General features: G+C 45.3%; 1 protein-coding gene across 1 annotated transcript in view; it reads right to left on the reverse strand.

The window, feature by feature from the left end:
* The window catches only part of LOC104669216 (leucine-rich repeat-containing protein 37A3-like), a 77,410-nt gene extending 62,210 nt beyond the window's left edge, over positions 1 to 15,200 (reverse strand). The window contains 1 exon segment of the mRNA XM_030923015.1: positions 15,078 to 15,200. The gene's annotated coding sequence lies outside the window, so the exon portion shown is untranslated.
* Between the last annotated feature and the right edge of the window lie 5,284 nt (positions 15,201 to 20,484).

Here is a 20,484-nt window from a genome sequence, read left to right on the forward strand (position 1 = left end):
GAGCCGGCCACTGCACTCCAGCCTGGGTGACAGAGCGAGACTCCGTCTCAAAAAAAAAAAAAAAAAAAATTAAAACTTATGCTCTGGGAAAAAGACACTGCTAAGACAATGAAACACAAGGCACAGATGGGGAGAAAAGATATGAACATCACACAGCCTAACAAAACACTTATATGCAAAATATATAAAGAACTCTTACTACCCAATAATAAGAAATTGGCCAGGCATGGTGGTTAACGCCTGTAATCCCAGCACTTTGGGAGGCCAAGGCAGGCAGATTGCTTGAGCTCAGGAGTTCAAGACCAGCCTGGGCAACATAGCAAAACCCCATCTCCATTAAAAATACAAAAATTAACCAGACATGGTGGCATGCACCTGTGGTCCCAACTACTTGGGAGGCTGAGGCGGGAGGATTACCTTGAGCCCAGGGTCGAGGGGAATCACAGGCTGCAGCGAGCCAAGATCATGCCACTGCACTCCAGCGTGGGTGAAAGGGCGAGACTCTGTCTAGAAAATATATATATATATATAAAAGTAGAATAAGAATAAAGAAAGCAATCCAATTAAACATCTTAAATAAAGATTGGGGTATCTTGGCCAGGCATGGCAGCTCATGCCTGTAATCTCAGCACTTCTGGAGGCCGAGGCAGGCGGATCGCTTAAGCACAGGAGTTCAAAATCAGTCTGGGCAGCATATCAAAACCCCATCTCTACAAAAAAAAAAACAAAACAAAAACCTAGCCAGCTGTGGTGGTGCACACTTGCAATCCCGGCTACTTGGGAGGCTGAGAGGTAGGAGGATGGCTTGAGCCCAGAAGGTGGAGGCTGCAGTGAGTGGTGACTGTGCCACTGTTCTCCAGTCTGGGCAACAGAGCAAGACTCTATCTCGGAAAAAGAAAAAAAAAAAAAAAGATTTCAGTATTTTTCCATAAACAATAATATACAGATGGCAAATAAAAAGATGCACATAAAAAGAGACTCAGAACCATCAGTCACTAGGGACAAGCAAATTAAAAGCAGAAGGAGCTACCACCATATACTTATTAAGGTGGCTAAAAATAAAACAACAAAAACTGACGATGTCAAGTGCCAGGGAGGACACAGGGCAACTAGAACTCTTCACACATTTGCAGGTAAGAATGCAAAATGGTACAGCTACTTTGGAAAACAGTTTTGGCAGTTTCTTATAAACATACAACCCAGAAATCATACTCCTAGGTATTTACTCAAGAGAAACAAGTATTGTGTTCATACAAAAAACATTATGGAAATGTTTAGGGCAGCTTTATTCATAGCTCCCAAAAACTAGAAATAACTGAAATATTCAACTGTTGAGCAGATAAATGCACTGTGATACACTCATGTAAGGGACTGCTACTCAGCAATAAAGAAACTACTGACACAACAACATAGATGAATCACAAATACATTACGCACTGTACAGGTATAAACTATTTTATTAAAAAATTAAGATACCTTTTAAAAAGTCAAACAGGCCGGGCGTGGTGGCTGACGCCTGTAATCTCAGCACTTTGGGAGGCCGAGGCCGGCGGATTACCTGAGGTCAGGAGTTCAAGATCAGCCTAGCCAACATGGTGAAACCCTGTCTCTACCAAAAACATCAAAAGTGAGCCAGGCGTAGTGGCGGGCGCCTGTAATCCCAGCCACTCAGGAGGCTGAGACAGAAGAATCGCTTGAACCCGCGAGGCAGAGGTTGTGGTGAGCTGAGATCACGCTATTGTGCTCCACCATGGGCAACAAGAGCAAAACTCCATCTCAAAAATAAATGAATAAATAAATAAAAGTCCAACAGTACATGAAAAAATAATGTGATCAAGAGAGGTGCGCTGCAAGAATGTAAGGGTGAATCAATATAATATCTACTAATATGATTCTATGAATATACACTACTATAATTAATACGTAGCAAGCAGGAGGAAAACTATACGATCATCTTAAAAGATGCTAAGGTGACATTTGACAAAATGTAATAGCCGTATCTGATTAAAAAAAAAAAACTTACAAAAACAATTGAAACAGGCAAATACACTCAAACATTAAAGGCCTCAAACCAACAGCTAACCATTACATATCTGTATCAGCTCCGCTGAACCGGGACAGCACTAGATGCCTATCATTATAACTAACACGTGACACTGTGGTGGAGGTGGTGGTAGGGAATGTAATGTTTTTCCCTTTGTTTTTTTTTTTATTACCCAGGTTCCCATCAATGGTAGAGGCAATGTAATTTGAAGAGAAGAAGGAGATATAATAAGAATATCAGATGTGTACATGATTCATGTTTGCAGATGATACAACTTTATTCCTAGATAAAGTTATTCCAATCAAAGCAAAAGCTACAAGAAACAATTAGAAAAAAAGAATAGGTGGCTGAATTCAAAATTGTCTTTAAATTAATGAGTTTTCAACTAGACGCCCCCTAGGATAGCAGGTATTTTTATACACAAATTAAAGATAAAATGAGATTTCATGGTATAGGTGAAAATATTTAGCAAATAAATTATACTTCGCCCAATTTTGTAAAAAGTATGTACATACACATGTGCCGGGTGCAGTGGCTCACGCCTGTAATCCCAACAGGCGGAGGCAGGAGAATTGCTTGAACCCACGAGGTAGAGGTTGCAGTGAGCCGAGATCGCGCCACTGGGTGGCCTGGGTAACAGAGTGAGACTCCTGCTCAAAAGAAAGAAAAAAAAAAGTATGTATGTACACATGTTCACCTAAAGATGGTTACCTAACGAGAGGAACCAAAATATTAATGTTCTGGGTTTTCTGAATTTTCTACATTACTTTCCTGATAAAGAGAAAAAGCAAAAATAAAATTTAAAGGTTTTACTAGATTTCCAGAAGCATTATTTATGAAAGTCAAAACTTTTTTCCTAAACTAATTATCAAAATCACAGACTAATGAATGTCAAGAGCTCAAAACTGGGGTGAAAAAACTATGGCCAGCCACAACCTGTTTTTGTAAATAAAGTTTTATTAGAACACAGCCACACTCATTTGTTTACTTATTGTTTATGGCTGCTTTCATCCTACAAGGGCAGAGCTGAGCAGCTGTGACAGAGCCAGGTGGCCTGCAAAACCTAAAACATTTACTAATTGGTACCCTAAGAACAAGTCTGCCAATCCCCTGACCATCAGATAATCTAGTCCATCCTACACCGTACAGGTGAGTAAACTGAGGTCCACAGAAGAATGGCTTCTCTATGGTCCAAACTCAAGTTAAGTAAGAAGCAATGAAGACTCCATTTCCATGGTACTTTCTACCACTTGGCCAGGAAACTCTCACAACAGACATCCTGCTGTTTGGGAGGTAAACCTCAGTCTCCTATCACATCGCAAGTGAGTGTATTTGCCAACAAATTCATGAGAAGAGGACTTTGGGCCTAGTAACTATCCAAGAACACCTGATAAAGGTCTGAGTAAACCTTAGTAGATTCTAGAAAAAGTTTTAAAAACCACATAGGCCGGCCGGGCGCGGTGGCTCAAGCCTGTAATCCCAGCACTTTGGGAGGCCGAGACGGGCGGATCACGAGGTCAGGAGATCGAGACCATCCTGGTCTACACGGTGAAACCCCGTCTCTACTAAAAAATACAAAAAAACTAGCCGGGCGAGATGGCGGGCGCCTGTAGTCCCAGCTACTCGGGAGGCTGAGGCAGGAGAATGGCGTAAACCCGGGAGGCGGAGCTTGCAGTGAGCTGAGATCCGGCCACTGCACTCCAGCCCGGGCAACAGAGTGAGACTCCGTCTCAAAAAAAAAAAAAAAAAAAAAAAAAAAAAACCACATAGGCCAGGCGCAGTGGCTTACGCCTGTAATCCCAGCACTTTGGGAGGCCCAGGTGGGCAGACTACCTGAGTTTAGGAGTTTGAGACCAGTCTGGCCAACATGGTGAAACCTCATCTCTACTAAAAATACAAAAAAATAAGCTGGGCATGGTGGCATGCACCTGTAATCCAAGCTACTCGGGAGGCTGAGGCAGGAGAACTGCTTGAACCAGGGAGGTGGAGGTTGCAGTGAGCTGTGATCACACCACTGTATTCCAGCCTGGGTGCCAGAGTGAGACTCCATCAAAAACAAAAACAAAAACAAAAACAAACACATAAGCGCAGACTAGGGAAGGTTTAAAAACAAACAGATGCTGAGAGTATAATCTGGTTCAGTCTTCTAAATGGCACACACTGTAACTCAACAATCCAGTCCCACTCCTAGAAACCTACCCTATAGAAACACCAGCTTAAGTGACTAAAGATACTTCTCTAGCACATTTAGGACAGCGCTGTCTGTAAAAGCAAAAAGGGCTTGAATTCTAGGCAAATAAATATTATCAGCAAATGCAGTTATGTGTTAATAAAGAAGGGGGCGCTTCACGTCTTTACCTTACAGAGGGTCCTAACCTTCTGAGCATGTAAATTTGTGACCCTTGCCATAAACAATCTCCACTGTTAGGTTTCTTCCGAGACACAGAAGATTCACAACTCACGCCATGAAGGCAGTGAAGGACAACCAGCATACCTGGAAGAAGGTAATCTTCCCAGTTTACAGAGGATCAGAGATCCAATGCATTTCACCTGGATAATTCAGACTCAAAAGCTCAAATGTGTACCTGAAATTACACAAAGCCACTTTAAAACTTTTTATTCTTTGCACAGCACTTTGAAAGCACAGTACAGTCATAAGGTGGAGAAATGAGTAACTTACTGAATGAGACTTTCAGAAGTGAGTGAAATAATTTTGATGTCTACAGAAACGGGGAAAAGTGCACTTTCTTTCTACTTGTTCTCTTGATTACTGTGAGAAGAGTGTTGAAGTCTACAATATTGTTAAGGATGTGTCTGGATCTCCTTGGAGTTCTATGAGTCCTCATGTATTTTGAGGCTCTGCTATTAAGTTCATAAACCTGTAGGAAGGATTGTTTTAGGATGGGCTAAGATGTTATTCACTGTTTTAAATGTTGGACCACTTCTTGGTCCAAGGACAAGAGAAATTCCACACAGATTAATATATGCATTTCTGAAATACTTTTTAACTCCCATAAATAGAATATACACACAGACCTCAAAAGAGGCACTATGAACATTCTGAAATCGAGCAGGAAGCCATATTTCTAGTAAAATATATAAACTGCACCTACTGAATGTTGCCATTTGGTATGAATCACATGGCCATGCTGTTTCCCAAGTGTGTGAATTACAGAACATATCCATGAGTAGAGAGGAGTCCAAGCATAACTTTCTTAGCAAATCTCAGGGGGTTCCATAGATAAATAATTTGACCAGTGACTCCTGAGAAGGAGGTTTTATATAGGAGAATCCAGACACACTAGGGCATACTGACATCTCACAATTCAGTTTGCATATCAACATTTACACTTTAATAACACTGAAATTCTGAGTTATCAAATTTAATTTCTCAACCAAAACTCTCTGAATCCTAGTCCTTCCTTCCCTTCTGGCCTACATATATGACTCTTAGCTTAATTTTACCAGGACTGTGGCAGAGTTTCTAATTATGTGTTAACTGACTGCCTCTTCACTCTACCACAAAGAACAACAAATAATGGAAAGTCATCTCACACGTGACCCCAAATCTTATTGCAGAAATGCGATACCATCACGTACACAAATAATGCGGGGCCCAGAGTCTCCACAAAGGAGGACCTCACACAGCCAGATCGCTGGGGCTACCCAAGCTGTGCAGGATTTAGGGCAAATACAAGGCTAGAAAAAAGAGATGTTAGGTAAATTCTCACTGGTCTAACACAGGCAGACTGCCTACAATGAGTCCAGGGGAACTTTCTGCAATGATGTGAAATGTCCCAAATGCTCTACACATTTGTGTGGTGCAATACACGTGGCTACAGAGCACTTGAAATGAACGTATAATAGCTAGTGCCACTGGAGAAAGTGAAGTTTTCATTTTACTTTTTTTTTTTTTTAAGAGATGGGTTCTCATTCTGTCACTCAGGCTGGTGTGTGGTGGCACAGTCCATAGATGACTACAGCCTCAAACTCCTGGCCTCAAGCAATCCTCTCACCTCAGCTTCCCAAATAGGTAGGACTACAGGCACGCCATCCTATGCCCAACTATTTTAATTCTTTTGTGAAGACAGGGTTTTTACAAAACCCTGTTGCTCAGGCTGGTCTTGAACTGCTGCCTCAAGTGACTTCCCACCTCAGCCTCCCAAAGTATTGAGACTACAGGTGTGCCTGGCCTACTTAGTTTTAATTAATTTAACTCTCCACATGTGGCTAGTAGCTACCATACTGGACAGTACAGAGGGTGAAAACAATCCACAGGCTTTGACTCAACATTCAGTTCCACAATTACCTGTGCTGCCTACTGCATTCAAGAGATTTAACCAGGCACTACAGAGACTGAATGGGACATTCCCTGCCCAAAGTAGGTTGTAATGAAGGAAAGGCCGGATCATTAACAGGCCATTTCAGTTCCACGTCTTAACAGACAAAGATATAGATAAAGAGGTTAAGTAATTAAGAGGATAAAACAATCCTTCCTAAAGGTGTATGGACTTTATGAAGAAGCCTCAAAATACATGAATACAGAACCTCAAAATACATGAAGATTGCGAGAACGTCAAGGAGAAACAGACAAATCCTTCACAACAGCTATCGACTTCAACACTTCTCTCAGTGATCAACAGAACAAGTAGAAAGACAGATCTTAATAACACTATTAACAAACGACGTAATTGATATTTATGTAATATGCCACCTAACAAAAGCAGCATATAAAATTATTTTCAAGTACATATGGAACATTCACTTAGAGTGACAAAATTTTGGGGTGCAAAACAAACTTCTAAAAATGTTTTACAAAATTAAAGTCATACAAAGTATGCTCTCTGAACAAAATGAAATTAGAAATCAGTGCCGGGCGCGGTGGCTCAAGCCTGTAATCCCAGCACTTTGGGAGGCCGAGACGGGCGGATCACGAGGTCAGGAGATCGAGACCATCCTGGCTAACATGGTGAAACCCTGTCTCTACTAAAAAATACAAAAAACTAGCCGGGCGAGGTGGCGGGTGCCTGTAGTCCCAGCTACTTGTCCCAGCTACACAGGAGGCTGAGCCAGGAGAATGGCATAAACCTGGGAGGCGGAGCTTGCAGTGAGCTGAGATCCGGCCACTGCACTCCAGCCTGGGCCACAGAGCAAGACTGCGTCTCAAAAAAAAAAAAAAAAAAAGAAAAAAAAGAAATTAGAAATCAGTAACAGAAAGATACCTAAAAAATCCCCAAATATTTGGAAACTAAAATAATTAATGCACATGGTCCTGGAGGTTAAGGGGGTGGGAACCAAAGGAACTCAGCCCCACCTGGGGGTACAGGGAATGGTGATCAGAGAAGGCAGGCTGGAGAAGGTGGTGGATGGGTGACTAGGAGTTAGCTGTGTGGGAACTACAAAGAAATCAATATTACTAGATCAATTTGAGATGAAGAGAAGAAATAAGGAGTGAATAAGGAAAAGAGAAATAAGGGAGATGTAAAAAGTAAAGCAGAGGTTCCTCTTCAAAGACTTTCCTCCCTGTCTAATTAGGAATAAATAGTAACTTCTCTTAGAAGCAACATTTATTCAAAGACCTGTGCTAACATTCTTAAATATCTGCTAGCCGTAATAAAAAAATCAATGTGCTTTATGTTCTTAGCTCCCACGATGTACCGTAAATATTTGCCCTGGCATGCTTATAGTGGTCCAAGCAAGCATTAGGTCATAGCCTGTTCCATTTTATTTTATTTATTTTATCTTATTTTATTTTATTTATTTTTTTGAGATGGAATTTCACTCTTGTTGCTCAGGCTGGAGTGCAATGGCACGATCTTGGCTCACCACAACCTCCGCCTCCCAGGTTCAAGTGATTCTCCTGCCTCAGCCCCCTGAGGAACTGGGATTACAGGCAAGTACCACTATGCCCGGCTAATTTTGTATTTTTAGTAGAGATGAGGTTTCTCCATGTTAGTCAGGTTGGTCTCAAACTCCCAACCTCAGGTGATCTGCTCAACTCGGCCTCCCAAAGTGGGGGGATTACAAGCATGAGCCACCACACCTCGCCTCCTCTTCCTTATTTAAAAGTGTTTTTACCTTTCTCAACATTCCATAAGTTACTTCTTCCTTCCTTTGTTCCCCTCTACTTTTGCCTCTTTTAAAAGTTCTAACTTACTAGCCAATAGGGACAAATACAGAATGTGAGGTCCCCTTCCAGTCAAAGGAAACCAGACACAGCAGTAGGGTAGACGCTTCAGTTTAAAAATGACCCTGTCTCCTTTCTTCGGTGCACTCTCATGGCAAAACTGCTGGCGAGTGTACCCTTTCTGCGGGAAGTAAAAATGGCCTTACTAAATAAATTACATTTCTGTTCAAGTGCTATTTCTTTACGGCACTGGGGAGCAAGCATTTCTAACAGGAGATTTAGAGGTCAGTTCATCCATGACTCCTTTTCTCCCACTCACCACATCCCAGCCTAACCAATCTATCATTAAGGATTCATTCCAACTCCTGAATTATTTTCTGCCAGGCGCAGTAGCTCACACCTGTAATCCCAGCACTTTGGGAGGCCAAAGCGGGTGGATCACTTGAGGTCAGAAGTTCGAGACCAGCCTGGCCAACACGGTGAAACTCCCTTCTACTAAAATTACAAAAATTAGCCAGGCGTGGTGGCACACACCTGTAGTCCCAGCTACTCAGGAGGCTGAGGCAGGAGAATCGCTTGAACCCAGGAGGCAGAGGTTGCAGTGAGCCATGGTCATGCCACTGTACTCCAGTCTGGGTGACAGAGTGAGACTTTGTGTCAAAAAAAAAAAAAAAAAAAAAAAGAAGTTAAAATTTAATTTGCAATAATTCAGCAAATAATCGTAGTTATCTACCTAAGAGAAATGAAAACACATGTATAGATAAGTGTACACAAATGTGCTCAGCAGCATTATTCATAATAGGCAAAAAGTGGAAACAGTTCAAATGTCCATGAACTTATGAAATGGATAAGCAAAACATGATCTCTGGGCACAGAGGTGTGTGCCTGTAACTCTAGCTACTCTGGAGGCTGGAAGGCTGAGGCAGGAAGCCTGGGACCAGGAGTTTCAGGTCAGCTTGGGCAACATTGCAAGACCCTGCCTCCATTAAAAAAAAAAAAAAAAAAAAAAAGTGGTATAGCCATACAATGAAGTATAGCCATACAGTGAATATAGTACTGATACATGCTAAGATATGCATAAACCTTGAAAACATTAGGCTAAATGACAAAAGCCATACATTATATTATTCCACTTAATAAGAAATGTCCGTAAGAGACAAATCAACAGAGAATGAAAGTAGATTAGTGGCTGCCAGGGGATGAGCAGGAGGGAGGTGAAGAACAGGGAGTGACTGCTGTAGGTATGGGCTTCTTTTGCAGGGGCATAAAAACGTGCTGGATTAGGTAGTGTTAATGGTTGCACAACTCTGTCAATATACTAAAAAAAACCTAAATTATATACTTTACAAGGGTTACATTTTACAGTATGTAAATTATATCTCCATAAAGCTGTTACCTTTTAAAAACTGAATTTTCATAAATATTGCTTGAAAATCATTCTGCAATTTAAAAGATGTTCAGTAAATGTTAACTATTACTGTCACTGTTTTTAAAATGTGACAATCACAAAATAATATTTCAAAATAACTATCTAGAAAAACATAAAAATTTTAGATATATGCCAGCAGACAAAACAATTAAAACATTATATTTAATTACGTGCATTTTAATTCTTTCCATATGGTCACTTTTGATCTTTTAAAGTGCATTTTAATGTATAATTTTTTTTTTTAAGTTAAGAAACATGTTGCCTCCTGATGCTTATGTTAAAGAACCAAAAGCATGAAAAAAATTAGAGGCCGGGCGCGGTGGCTCAGACCTGTAATCTCAGCACTTTGGGAAGCCGAGGCAGGTGGATCACAAGGTCAGGAGTTCAAGACCAGCCTGGCCAATACGGTAAAACCCTGTCTCTATTAAAAAGTACAAAAATTAGCCGGGTGTAGTGGTAGGCGCTTGTAGTTCCAGCCACTCAGAGGGCTGAGGCAGGAGAATCGCTTGAACCCGGGAGGCGGAGGTTGCAGTGAGCCTAGATTGTGTCACTGCACTCCAGCCTGGGTGACAGAGTGAGACTCCGTCTCAAAAGGAAAAAAAAAATTAGAATAATTAGTGTCAGTGTTAAGCTAGTGCTGAGATCACAGCCACTGTCAACAGGCACTCAAAGAGAAGGAAGAACAAGGTGCGCAACAGGACTCAGGGAAGATCTCCCAGGAAGAGGGATTTGAGCCTGGCTAAGGAGCAGGAAGGAAAAAGGGCATCAGCTAGGATTTGCTCCTGCGTTACCCAGATTATGACTTACCCACCATAACTACCACTCTCTCACCCCTATGTCTCCACCAATAAAGGTCTTTAGTCAAAGGGAAGACACAGGGTCTTGAGGACTGAGGAAAGGAGGGCCTAACCCGTCCCCTGGCGGGTTAGGTTTAGGGTTAGGGTTAGGATTAGGGTTAGGGCTATTGTTAGGGTTACGGTTAGGGTAAGGATTAGGGCTAGGATGAGTGTCAGGGTTCGGCCCCGCCCACCACCCGGGGACCGGACACGCCCCCGTCCCGCCCCCAGCTGCCTCCGAGCCACGCCCCCACGGCAGCGGGGGGGCCCCCGGCCGGCGGCGGGCGACTTACCTTTTGCGGAGTGGTTCCCGGCGGCCGCTAGGCCCGCGCCCAGCGCCATTTTTGCCCCCTGGGGCCGCCCGGAAACGCCCCCCGGCGAGTTAGGGTTAGGGTTAGGTTTAGGGTTTGGGTTAGGGTGTCAGGGTTCGGCTCCGCCCACCGCCCGGGGACCGGACACGCCCCCGTCCAGCCCCCAGCCGCCTCCGAGCCACGCCCCCCCAGCGGGCCGGGGCACCAGGCCAGCGGCGGGCGACTTACCTTCAGCGAAGCGGTTCCCGGCGGCCACTACGCCCGAGCCCAGCGCCATTTTTGCCCCCTTGGGCCGACAGGAAGCGCCCCCCTGCGGGTTAGGGTTAGTGTTAGGGTTGGGGTTAGGGTTAGGGTTAGGGTTAGGGTTAGGGTGAGTGTCAGGGTTCGGCCCCGCCCACCGCCCGCGGACCGGACAGGCCCCCGTCCCGCCACCAGCCGCCTCCAAGCCACGTCCCCCCGGCGGGCGGGGGCCCCCGGCCGGCAGTGGGCGAATTACCTTCTGCGAAGTGGTTCTCGGCGGCCGCTAGGCCCGCGCCCAGCGCCATTTTTGCCCCCTTGGGCCGACAGGAAACGCCCCCCTGCGGGTTAGGGTTAGGGTTGGGGTTAGTGTTAGGGTTGGGCTTAGCGTTAGGGTTAGGGTGAGTTTCAGGGTTCGGCCCCGCCCACCGCCCGCCCCCAGCCGCCTCCGAGCCACGCACCCCCGGCGGGCGGGGCCCCTGGCCGGCGGCGGGCGACTTACCTTCCGTGAAGCGGTTCCCGGCGGCCGCTAGGTCCGCGCCCAGCGCCATTTTTGCCCCCTGGGGCCCCCCGGAAACGCGCCCCGGCGGGTTAGGGTTAGGGTGAGTGTCAGGGTTCGGCCCCGCCCACCGCTCGGGGACCGGACACGCCCCCGTTCCGCCCCCAGCCGCCTGCGTGCCACGCCCCCCCGGCAGGCCGGGCCCCCCGGCCGTCGGCGGGCGACTTACCTTCCGCAAAGCGGTTCCTGGCGGGGGAGCTTGCAGTGAGCTGAGATCCGGCCACTGCACTCCAGCCTGGGTGACAGAGCGAGACTCTGTCTCAAAAAAAAAAAAAAAAAAGAAATAATGTGCTGCAAAAGGTAAAACATCCAAATTAACATCACAGACAATAAAGGAAAATGCCAGGCAAGCAATATGAAACAGCAACTCAAAAACAAAGTAAGTCTTGCAATGAAAAACATTCACTGGGCTGGGCGAGGTGGCTCACGCCTTTAATCCTAGCACTTTGGGAGGCCGAGGAGGGCGGATTGCCTGAGTTCAGGAGTTCGAGAACAGCCTGGGCAACACGGTGAAACCCCATCCCTACTAAAATACAAAAAATTAGCTGGGCGTGGCGGTGTGCGCCTGTAGTCCCAGCAACTCGGGAGGCTGAGGCAGGAGAATTGCTTGAACTCGGGAGGCGGAGGTTGCAGAGAGCCAAGATTGTGCATGCCATTGTACTCTAACCTGGACGACAGAGTGAGACTCCGTCTCAAATAAATAAATAAATAAATAAATAATAAAAATAAAAACATTCACTGATCAAATCATCCATTAAAACCCAATTAGAAAAGAACAACAACAAAAAAACTTTTTTTTGTTAGAACTAAAATTAGAACAAATTTTAGTTTCCTAAATCCAAAATATTTAGGGGTTATGACACCCACTGTAGAATTATCAAAACTTCATCTATTACAAGTTCTCATCTACTAACAATAATTTATCCAACCAACTTTGATGAGCAGCCGCTACGCGCAAAACACTGTTACAGGAGCTGCAGGGGAATAAGCTCAATACTGTCTCTACAGAGTTAATCATTTCATATACGGATACCACAAGTAGACACACAGTAGGCTACAAGTGTCATTAAAAAAAAAACACAAAATGTCAGGCCAGGCATGGTGGCTGACGCCTGCAATCCCAGCACTTTGGGAGGCTGAGGAAGACGGATCACCTGATGTCGGGAGTTTGAGACCAGCCTGACTAACATGGAGAAACCCCGTCTCTACTAAAAATACAAAATTAGTCAGGCGTGGTGGTGCATGCCTGTAATCCCAGCTACCTGGGGGGCTGAGGCAGGAGAACTGCTTGAACTTGGGAGGCGGAGGTTGCAGTGAGCCGAGATCGTACCATTGCACTCCAGCCTGGGCACTAAGAGCAAAATGCCTTCTCCAAAAAAGAAAAACGTCACAAAAGTATCAAAAGTAAACACATTTTTTTAAAGGACACCTAGCTACAAATTGCAATTTGAGTCAGCATATGCACAACCATCAATCCTAAATATTATTTGCTAGGCCTTCAAATAGGACTTACTGCCCTGCCAAAATGTCTCAGCTCTAACCAGAAAAAACTTCTTCTACGGGTGTATGCAATCCAGTCTCCATGTTTCAATTACCGGCTCTGGGTACAAAGACGAACATGTGATTTCTTAAGGTAAAAAATTATTACTATAAAAGATGTACTAGGCCAGGCGCGGTGGCTCACGCCTGTAGTCCCAATACTTTGGGAGGCCAAGGTGGGCAGATCACGAGGTCAGGAGTTCAAGACCAGCCTGGCCAACACGGTGAAACATCATCTCTACTAAAAATGCAAACATTAGCCAGGCGCGCTGGTGGGCGCCTGTAATCCCAGCTGCTCTGGAGGCTGAGGCAGGAGAATCCCTTGAACCCGGGAGGTGGAGCTTGCAGTTAGCCAAAATTGCATCATTGCACTCCAGCCTAGGCGACAGAGCAAGACTCCGTCTCGGGGGGAAAAAAAAAAAAAAAAAAAGCATTAAAAATTAGGTTGGCAAGAATTTACAGGTATTCCTTTCTACATATAAGACATACATACAGGACACTTGATTCATTCTCTTCATTCTTTAGCCAGCCTCCCAGGGCAAGTCTGGCAATGATTCTGACTATAGGGCAAAAGAAATTACCTTTTTCAGTTTATGTTAGGACAATCTACGTGGGTTTACATTTGGCTTAATATAATACTACTTCTTCAGTAAGTATTTAAGCATTTATTTAAAAAAAAACAGACATTTTTCAATTTAACCACTTCTACTACCCTAGTTTCTCTGAGAAAGACATGACACAACTCACTTCAAGGAAAAAAGGGTCCTTTTTCCTCACAAATATTTCCTCATAAACTTTATTTTTCAAATGTTTTTAAAACCAGATTCTAATTTGATTAATCTAGATTTGCAAAATTATACAGGAAAGTCTTGCCGGTTGTTGCTTCGGTTAATTTCACAATTTAGTAAACTGCAACCACGTATTTAATACAAAATAGACTTTGCGGTGGGGGCAGGGGGCGGGGGTGTTTAACAAAATGTACCAGCCTAAAGAAATTTTTCTGTGTGAAAATAGAAGAGGGGTTACCATGGAAAAATTCACTACGGATTTCGGGAGGGCCTTTTCCTCAGAAAGAGAGTGAAAAGAAAAAGTCACTGTGTAAGAAATCTGATACTGACGCTGTGACAGAAGTTGGTCCAAAAGTTCATCTTCCGCGATTACGTCCAGAGGATCAACTAAATATCTTCTGCAACAGGTGACACGAAACTGCATTTCCCAAGCAAGGCAAAGCGATCAAACGAGTTAAGACGCGCGTTCCTGCGGTCTTATACTTTTATTTTTGATTTAACCAAAACAATTTTGAATCGGATGAATTACCAAATTTGGTTGGGTCTTGTTTGGCTTTCTGCTTGGCTTTTTAATCAGCCATTTACCAGCAGCTGTTGCACGGGCCCATCAGCACTCGAAGAATAAAAACACACAGGATCAGATAAGGTTCCCCGACTAACCCAAATGATCCGTTTCCTTAACACAATTTAAAAACCACAGCTAGGGGTGTGAAAACAGGCATGTTTTTGTGTGTGTTTGTGTGCCACAATCTGTCCAAATCCTTAACTCCCTTTTAAGGAACAGATATATAATAAAAATCCGAAAGGAACCGCATTAGAAACGCCAAGAGGTTTGCAAAACATGAAGCTTCTTTCATTCCGGAAAACCACACCAAAACAAGGGAAGAAAAATGAATGCAATGGATATGTGTTTGCCAAAGTTTCAATCCTGCCCGGTGGAGACACTGCACCGGCACAAATTTTGAGGAGGAAAAAGAGGGGGTTGGCGGGGGGCGGGGGGAGAGCGAGCGAGTGCGGCCTGAAAACTGCCAACAATGCAATCTCCACTTTGAATAATGTGCCTCTTTCCCCCCTCGCATTTCCCCTCTGCTTAGGGGTCGGCGGGGTGGGCGGGAGATCGGAGCAGGATGCACACCACATAAGTGAGCAAGCGGGGAGGGCAGAGGAGGTGAGGAAGGTGTCTGCAGCAACTGAGCTGGGTGGGTACCTGGAGTGCTGCTGTAGGTACTACGGCTCCTGAAGCTGCTTTCCGTGTAGTAACTGGCGTCCTCCTCGTTGTCTTCCAGCTCCTCCCGATAACTGGAGTCATCATCGTGCACCACTTTGTTGACGACGCTCCGGGCTGCGGTGGTCCGGGCTAGGTGGCTGCCCCAGCCCCTCGCCCGCCCGGGTCGCTGGTGCTGGCGCCGGGGCCCGGCGACGGCAGCGGCTTCCTCCGGCTACTGCTGCCCACCCTGGGCGAGCTCAGCCGCGTCTTGGGCGCCACCTCAGCCTGGCGGCTGCCCACCTGCCCCGGCTGCTATGGCGTAGCGGCGAGCGGAGCCTCCAGATGGGTCCGGACGTGGGCGGCAGCATCGGGGCGGGACGCAGCGCTACACAGCGGGAGCCGCGGGATGCTTGGTCAGCCTGCCCCACCCGCCCTTTGTTGGAGCCTGAGACGGGGAAAGAAGGGAAAGTGGACAGGGAGGTCGGGGTGCAGTGGGGGCGGTGGGGAGGCCCTAGGGGTCGGCCGGCGGAAGCGGGTAGAGGGAGGAGGCTCAACCGAATTGCTGGGGCCCCCACTCCGGATCGCCTTCAACCGCCATCTTATTTCTTCCGGCTACTGGGGCGCCGTCACCTGAGCTGCGCCGTCACGGGAGCTGCGCCGCCCACGAGCCTGGGACTGGGCGAGGTGGCGCGGCGGCCGCTAGGGGGAGCGCGGGAACATTGAGTCCGGGGCGGAGAGCCCAGGGCGCCTGGGCTCAGCGCAGCGCAGCGCGGCGCGGCTGGACTCCCGGCGCGGGTGGCGTGGCTGAGAGAGGCCCGCAGTTCGCTACGTGCCCCGCGTCTAAGGCCTTCGGAGACCACAGTCTCCGCCGACGCCTGGCTGGAGCCCAAAGCTGGCCGGACTTCCTTCCGGCGGCTCCCACAGGAAGGCGGGAGAGCCCCCAAATATCATTCCCCTCCCGCCCTCTAGGGAAACAGCGAGAGAAAGAAAAAAAAAGTCGCGGAGCGGGGCGGCCCGAGCGACCTAAGGGACGGGGCAGCGCCAGCGACCGAGGGAAATTAGTCGGGGTCGGGGGACAGGGAGACAAGCCCCCAGAATTTAGGAAACTGCGAGGCTTGGAGCTGGAGTCCTGAAATTAACTCCGATGACAATTGCTCCGGATCTGTGCCAGGAGCCACAATTGCTCCTTGTGTGTCCACAATTGCTTTTTTTCTTTGAGACAGGGTGTCACTCTCATACCCACGCTGTGGTGCAATCATAGCTTACGGCAGCCTCGAACTCCCAGGCTCAAGGGATCCTCCTGCCTAAACTTCCCATGTAGCTGGGACTACAGGCACACGCCATCATGCCTGGCTAATTTTTGTAATTTTTTTGTAGAGACAGGGTCTTGCCATGTTGCCCAGGCTGGTCTTGAACTCCTGGGCTCAAGTGATCTGCCCACCTTGGCCTCCCAAAATGTTGGGATTACAGGCGTGAGCCACCGCGCCAGACCCATTAGGCGTTTCTTAACCTCTCTGCATTTAGTCTCTTTTTTTTTTTTTTTTTTTTTTTTTTTTTTTTTTTTTTTTTTTTTTTTTTTTTTTTTTTTTTTTTTGAGACAGAGTCTGGCTTTGTCGCCCAGGCTGGAGTGCAGTGGCCGGATCTCAGCTCACTGCAAGCTCTGCCTCCCGGGTTTACGCCATTCTCCCGCCTCAGCCTCCCGAGTAGCTGGGACTACAGGCGCCCGCCACCTCGCCCGGCTAGTTTTTTGTATTTTTTTAGTAGAGACGGGGTTTCACCGTGTTAGCCAGGATGGTCTCGATCTCCTGACCTCGTGATCCGCCCGTCTCGGCCTCCCAAAGTGCTGGGATTACAGGCTTGAGCCACCGCGCCCGGCATTTAGTCTCTTAACCACTCTTATTTAGTAAGAGTGCTGTCAGCCAGGAACCGTGGCTCATGCCTGTAATCCCAGCACTTTGGGAGGCTGAGGCAGGAAGATCACTTGAGGTCAGGAGTTTGAAACCAGCCTGGCCAACATAGTGAAACCCTGTTTCTACTAAAAATACAAAAATTAGCTGGGTGTGGTGGTTTTTTTTTTTTTTTTTACTTTTTTGGGGGAAGCTTCCATTGCAGCACCCATGACACCACAGCACTCTAGCCTGGGCAACAGAGCGAGACCCTGTCTCAAAAGCAGCCACCACCAAAAACTATGTTGGGATTTTAATAGGATTACATTAAATTTGTAGATTAATTTGAGAATTGACATCTGTACAATATTCTAGGAATGTAGTATTTTATGTCATGTGTTCATTTCTTGTTAATGTCCTTCAGAAGAATTTTAGGGTTTCCATATATAGATCTTACACATCTTTTGTCAGATAAAAGATCTTTGTATTTTTCTTCCTAAATACTTCATACATTTGCATTGCCATTGTAAATGGGATCTTTCTTCCATTTTCTAATTAGTTAATGGTGATACATATGAAAAGTATTCGAGATTTGTGTGCTGCTCTCTTGATTTTGTTTCTAGCCACCGTACTGAATCCTCATATTGCTTCCACTAAAATCTTAGCTGATTCTCTTAGGCTTCTTTGGCTGTCTAACATTTATCATTTTCATATGCAAATAATGATAGTTCTGTCTCTTCCTTTTCAATACTTACATCCTTTCCTTCCTTTCCTTTTTTTTTCTTTCTCAGGGCCTTGTTGTCACCCAGGCTGGAGAGCAATGGTGTGATCTAGCTCACTGTAACCTCAAACTCCTGGGCTGAAGGGATCCTCTTGCCTCAGCTTCCTGAGTGGCTGGGACTACAGGCAGGCAGCTAATTAAAAAAATTTTTTTTGCAGAGACAAGGTCTCACTATGTTGCCCAGGCGGGTTTTCCAGCCACTTTAGAGGAAGGACTCAGATTTCCTTTTTGTCCTACTTTTAAGAGTTTGTTGTTAGGAATTGTCTGTTGAATGTTAGCTAGAACGGTCAATAAAATGTATTAAGTGCCAGCTGCATGCAAGACCCTAAGTTAGACCCAGTCAGCCTCTTCATCAGCAGGTCCACATCTTCAGATTCAACTAGATGAGGCCGAATACTTGAAAAAAGAAACAAAAATACAAATAAAAAGTATAACAACTGTCACCATTGTACAATATTGATACATTTTATTAGTGATGACTTAAAGTACCTGGGACCAGGCACGGTGGTTCACACTTGTAATCCCAACACTTTGGGAGGTCGACCTTGGCGCATAGTGAGACTTTGTCTTTACTAGAAAAAAAAAAAAAATTATCCGGGTATGGTGGTACGCACCTGTAGTCCCAGCTACTCAGGAGGCTGAGGTGGGCGGATCACTGAAGCCCAGGAGGTTGAGGCTGCGGTGAGCTGTGATTGTGACACTGCACTCCAGCCTGAGGGACAGAGGGAGATCCTGTCTCTAAGTAAGTAAATGAAGTATATGGGGGGATGTGTGTTGGTTATATGCAAATACTGCACCTTGTATGTAAGGGATTGAGCATCCACAGATTCTGGTATGGTGTGGGGGTGGTATCCTAGAACCAGTCCCCCGCAGGATAGCAAGGATGACTGAACTGTGGAAGAATCAAAGCTCTGTTGAACAGCATACAATTCCTGTCTTCAAACAAGTTATCTCATCAGGTAGATGAGACTTATAATGAATAAAAGGAATGAATACAGATTTGGAGATAGTGGTTGTTGTGATGGAAAATCTTAATTGTGTTTTCTTCCAAAACAGATTCGTTGGAAGAAGAGAAGGGCATCAAACGAAGATAACTTGAGCCCAAGCTAAGTCGTCTGGATGGCCTGGAGCCATGTTTGAAAAATTTTACTATTAAGTATTGTTTTTACTGATTAAATCAATGATAACGTTCTTTACTTTGTGGTTGTGTTACTCAAAACAGGATTTTTAACAATGATAAAAATAAAGCTTGTTAGATCATTTTTAATGTAATAAATTGGTTCCCGAAGATTTGATTAAAGAGAAAACTAGGCCAATCTAAGCAGAGTCCAAATGAAGTAGAAGGTCCACAGAGAACAGGGGAAAAAAAGGAAGTTGTGGAACCACAGACACACACAGTAAAAGGAAAAAATTGGCCAGGCACAATGGCTCACACCTGTAATCCCAGTACTTTGGGAGGCTGAGGTAGGTGGATCACTGGAGCCCAGGAGTTCGGGCAACATGACAAAACCCCCATCTCTACAAAAAAATGGGCAACATGACAAAACTCCCATCTCTACAAAAAATACACAAACAAAAAACATTAGCCAGGTGTGGTGGTGTGCACCTGTAGTCCTAGCTACTTGGTAGGCTGAGGTGGGAGTATCGCTTGAACTTGGGAGGTGGTGGTTGCAGTGAGCTGAGATTGAGCTGTTGCACCCCAACCTGGGTGACAGGGTGAAAGAGTGAGACCCTGTCAAAAAAAAAAAAAAAAAAAAAAGGAAGAAAGGAAAGAAAAGAAATTTGCTTAATTAAATTAATTTATTTTTGTGACAACGTCTCTTTCTGTCTCCCAACCTGGAGTACAATGGCAGAATCACAGCTCACTGCAGCCTCAAACTCCTGGGCTCAAGGCATCCTCCTGCCTTAAAGGCCTCCCAAAGTGTTGGGATTACAGGAATAAGCCACTGCGAGGCTAGATTTTTTTTTTTTTTTTTTTTTTCAGACGGAGTCTCACTCTGTCGCCCAGGCTGGAGTGCAGTGGCCGGATCTCAGCTCACTGCGAGCTCCGTGGCTAGATTTTTTTTGAAACAAAGTTTGGCTCTGTCACCCAGGCTGGAGTGCAGTGGTGCCATCTCGGCTCACTGCAACGTCTGCCTCCTGGGCCCAAGTGATCCTCCTGCCTCAGCTTCTCAAGTAGCTGAACTGCAGGCACGTGCCAACATGCCTGGCGAATTTTTGTATTTTTTGTAAAGAAGGGGTCTTGATATGTTGCCCAGGCTGGTCTTGAATTCCTCGGTTAAAGTGATCCACCCACCTCGGCCTCCCAAAGTGCTGGGATTACAGGTGTGAGTCACCATGACTGGCCAAAAAAATGTTAAGTGTTAAAATCAAAAAGAAAATTCACCAAGCCATTTTGCATATTTTTCTGGAGAGATATAGATACAGATACAGATTATATATATATATATGTGTGTGTATATATATATATATATATACACAGAGAGAGATAAAGATATACAGATAGTTCTGGACTGGACACCTTATGATAATATAGTATCAGTTTAACTTTGTTGCAGAAAGGACAAAGGGAACTGATTAAAGACTTAAGGCATATATATACATATAATGTTTTCCCAATTCCTCATACCATACCTTTTTATTAATTTTTATTGATATAATTAATTTATATACCATAAATTCACCCTTTTAAATAAGTGCAGAATTTAGTGGGTTTTAGTATAGTATTCACAAGGTTGTA

Source organism: Rhinopithecus roxellana, chromosome 19 (genome assembly GCF_007565055.1).
Source record: "Rhinopithecus roxellana isolate Shanxi Qingling chromosome 19, ASM756505v1, whole genome shotgun sequence".
Taxonomy (NCBI): domain Eukaryota; kingdom Metazoa; phylum Chordata; class Mammalia; order Primates; family Cercopithecidae; genus Rhinopithecus; species Rhinopithecus roxellana.